Source organism: Thamnophis sirtalis, unplaced genomic scaffold (assembly GCF_051295495.1).
Source record: "Thamnophis sirtalis isolate CommonGarterSnake01/CBP01778 unplaced genomic scaffold, rThaSir2_p1.2 scaffold_2, whole genome shotgun sequence".
Classification (NCBI taxonomy): domain Eukaryota; kingdom Metazoa; phylum Chordata; class Lepidosauria; order Squamata; family Natricidae; genus Thamnophis; species Thamnophis sirtalis.
In genome coordinates this window covers 70,307,844-70,311,938 of record NW_028261382.1, presented here as the reverse complement: position 1 = coordinate 70,311,938, position 4,095 = coordinate 70,307,844, and positions in this window count along the sequence as shown.

Below are 4,095 nucleotides of genomic sequence, written 5' to 3'. Positions count from 1 at the left end.
TGCAAATGTTAGTGCTCTCTGTGTCTCATTGCAATCCTACTTCTTCCCTTGGAGCGGGCCTTGAATTGCAAAGGTTCAGGCTGGAGCGGAAGCAACTGTTTGTGTATCCGAGGAGATCACTCTTCCCGGGTGGCTGTGCGTGTAAGGAGGTGGGCCCAAAGCCAGGTGTTGTGTTTCATACCAGCTCCCTTCTTCCTCCAGGGTGAGTGTGTGAATTGTGGTTGGATGAAGACTTGGACCACAGTTCATAACCTATAATGGCTACATTCATACTATAGTTGGATGACACATCACTGTAAACCACAGCCAAAACAACCAGTCACATTACTCTTACATGCAAAACAAGTGGCATGTTTCAGTGATCTGACCAGGCTCTCTTTATGAGATAAATTTGTTGTTCTGCAAATTTGAATGCTTACTTATCATTTACCGTATGTGTGTTGCTTACATATTTAAAATAGGAAAGTGCATGTAAGTGCAGTGTGACTAGAAAAGGATTCCTATTGCCTCCAAGGATGATTGACTGACTGGAGAAGGCAATTCCATAAGGCAGGGGTGTCCAATTAGGAACTATAAGTCTTGTAGAATTCTGGGAGTTGAAGTCCACAAGTTCCAAGTTTGGACTCCCCTGCCATAAGGGAACCCTGATCCTTCTGATTTTCCAGGTTGTAATGTTTCCGACTACTGTTGCCAACCATTAGTGTTCTCCGAGTGCTTGAAAAAACGAATGTCATTCTCTCCTGCGAAAGAGCGGAGAGCTTGAAATGTTTCCTGGCTGCCAGCTAGCAATTTCAACTGTAAGAAACCTAATTAAGACATGGAGGTCCATGGAAAAGCTGAGGTCATGGCTGGGGAAATGCTGGCTGGGGAATTCTGGGAGCTGAAGTTCACCCATGCTAAAGTTGCTGAAGTGGAGAAGCACCAATCTCTAATGTGCAAGAGAAAACCAGGGTAAGCCTGAAATATTTTGGAATAAAGTGCTTTGGATTGATGAGAAAAGAAGCGAACTGTTCAGCCACAACTACTCAGGACACATTTGGAGGAGGTGGGGGAGGGAAGTGAGAGTTGAAGAAAAGAGCACTTTGTCAATTGTTGAGCCTGGGGGTTGCTGTATCCTACTTTGGGATTATGTAGCAGCCAGTCACACAGGAAATATTGTGTGGGTGGAAGGAAGCAGGGAGGCAACTAAATATCAAAGTACCCCAGAAGCCTCAGTCAGGAAGAAATGGAAGTTGAGAAGAGGTTGGGTATTTCAGCAAAGCAACACAGTTGAAACCCAGAGCAGCTTTAAAAAGACGCAAATTTGCTTGAATGGCAGAAGGGTATTAACAAATTTGTATGGGCGGGGAAAAAGCCGAGAATAAAACTTAAAATAATGCAAGATGTACGTGAGAGAGGAGGCTTGAAAATGCCAAATTTAAAACTATACTACGACGCAGTAGTTTTATCAATAATCAGTGACTGGATCAATTCAACAGAGGATAGAATACTTAATATCGAAGGGCATGATTTGGTATACGGTTGGCATGCTTATCTGATATATGACAAGAAGGTGGATAAGAATTTTAAAAGTCATATTTTAAGGAATGCTCTATTGCGTGTCTGGAAAAAATATCAACACAAACTAAACGATAAGATACCTATGTGGGCAATTCCCAGACATGCAATAGAGAACATAAGTATAGCACAAAAACAGGATGTAACCACATATAGACAACTTCTTACTATAGAAAGAAGTGTATTACAGTTAAAACCCTTGAATGTATTAAAAGAGGAAAAGGCAATTCAAACATGGTTTCAGTATGGACACTTACAGGCCAGATGGAAAAAAGATCAGAAAATTGGTGTTATGCAAAATGAGGACAATCTACTAAAACAAATTAGGAATCAAAGCCAAATGCATATAAAAAGATTATATAATGTATTAATAGAAATGGATTCTGAAACAGAATTAGTTAAAGACTGTATGATAAAGTGGGTACAAAATTTTGAAGAACCAATAATGTTGGATACATGGGAAAAGATATGGGTAAGAAATGTAAAATTCACGCAAGCCTAAAATCTGAGAGAGAATTTTTATAAGATGTTTTATAGATGGCATTTAGATCCTAAAACAATTGGCTTGCATGTATCCAAATTTACAACCTAAATGCTGGAGATGTGATTGTGTTAATGCTACATATTACCATATATGGTGGACTTGTAAAAAGGTTAAAGTATTCTGGATTAAAATATGGTGAATTATGCAAAATATTTTTAAAAAGAGGATAAAGTTTACCCCTCAGTTATTCTTGTTAGGTATAACTACTGATTGTACTGTTATAGAGACTAACTTGATTTTGTACTTAACGGCAGCAAGACTGTTGGTGGCGCGATACTGGAAGAAGGAAAATTTGCCTACTATTCAAGAATGGACATTAAAAGTAACAAACTTAGCAGAGATGGCTAAAATATCAGCATATCTTAAGGACCACTCAGACGAGAAATATAAAATGGACTGGAGAAGATGGATTGACTATATTCAAAATAAATACGGAACTAAGAAATTCCAGATAGTTTATGACTAAAAAAGCGAGGAATGAGATAATGTGTTTAGAGTTAGCGTAACAAAAGAGGAGTTAAAGCACAAATGAAAGATGATACTAACTTTCTTTTAATTTATCGTAGAATATGCTTGTTAAAGATTTATACCCTGTATTTGCTCTGGGAAGCCCGGGGGGGGGGGAAGGTTGGGGGCAGGGGGTTTGGGCGGGGGGGGGAGAGGGGAGGTAAATATTTGTAAAAACTTTTTAAAAATTTTCAAATTCAGATGGGAGATTTGAAGCATGAGCTGCATCTGAGAATATTTCCGAACCTCGGAAGGTCTGCAAGGAAAAACCACCAAAACAATTGAGGGCCGTGAAACGCTTCCAAGGGGCTCAGAGGAAAACTTCCTCTGGTCCTGAATAAGACAGGTGATGAAGTCTACTGGGAATTTATTAAACCTATTTAGTTACCGACGTAACTAAACGGAACACTGATTTTTGGCATTTTGCTTTGACGTTTTGGGGCGCAGGCTGAGAGGGACTTCACAGAAGGGTTAGTAGCTCCATGGGAGAAATGGATCCAGTAAAACTACAGACCCATCAGCCTGAGCTGGGAAGAAGCCTGGAAAGGATAAGTAGTGGTTTGTTCTGGAAACCCTCTTTCCCAGGCACTGGAGGTGAAGGTCTTTGGCTGGCTCAGCTGAGCAGCTGACAGAGGCCTCCTCTCTCAGAGTCCCAGGCTCGCTTGCTCCTGACCATTTCTTGGCCATTAGAAGACCCAGCAGATGACTGCAACCCTCATCATCCCTTTCCATTGGCGAAGGAATGCTGGTGCCAAATTGCTCAGGACCGGTTAGGAGGCAGAATGTCAAGCCAGCCTCCTCAGCAGCCAAGAAAGAAACCACTTAACTCCATTTTGCAGAATTAAGAGTATTTTTACTGGACAGCCAAAAGCAAGTAGCGAAGCAGAGGCTGACGGAGCATCTCAAGCGCAGTGTCAGGTGCAGCTGCAATAAACAGCAATTATTTCCTTAAAGCCTCCAAGGGAACCATCCACCTGTCCAGGTCACAATATGGGTGTGTGTCCCAAAGGAGATCCTGTGGATTCCGGTGGCCAGAATGAGGCCCCACTTGAGGAAGCAGCGTCAGTTCCCAAGCTGGACACTCCTCCGTACTCCAGGCTGTTTTTAAGACCAGTCAGCAAGGTGTGAGTGTGCACAACAGACCGAAGGCAAAAGAACGAACAGGTTTTTCTCCACCTGCTATTGTACTAGAATTGGAGGCCACCCAAGGAAACTGACTAGAAGATTAAATCTAATAAGGGGAAGCATTTCTCCACCCAGCGTCTAATCCGCCAGCTGAAAACCCTGCCACGGGATCTGGGCTTGGCTGCTGATTCAGTGGGCTTCCAAACAGAGGTGGGATCAGCAGGTTCTGACCAGTGCTGGAGAACCGGTAGTGGAAATTCTGAGTAGTTCGGATAACTGGTAAATACTACCTCTGGCTGGCCCCACCCCCATCTATTCTCTGCCTCCCGGGTCCTAGCTTATCAGGAGGAAATGGAGATTTG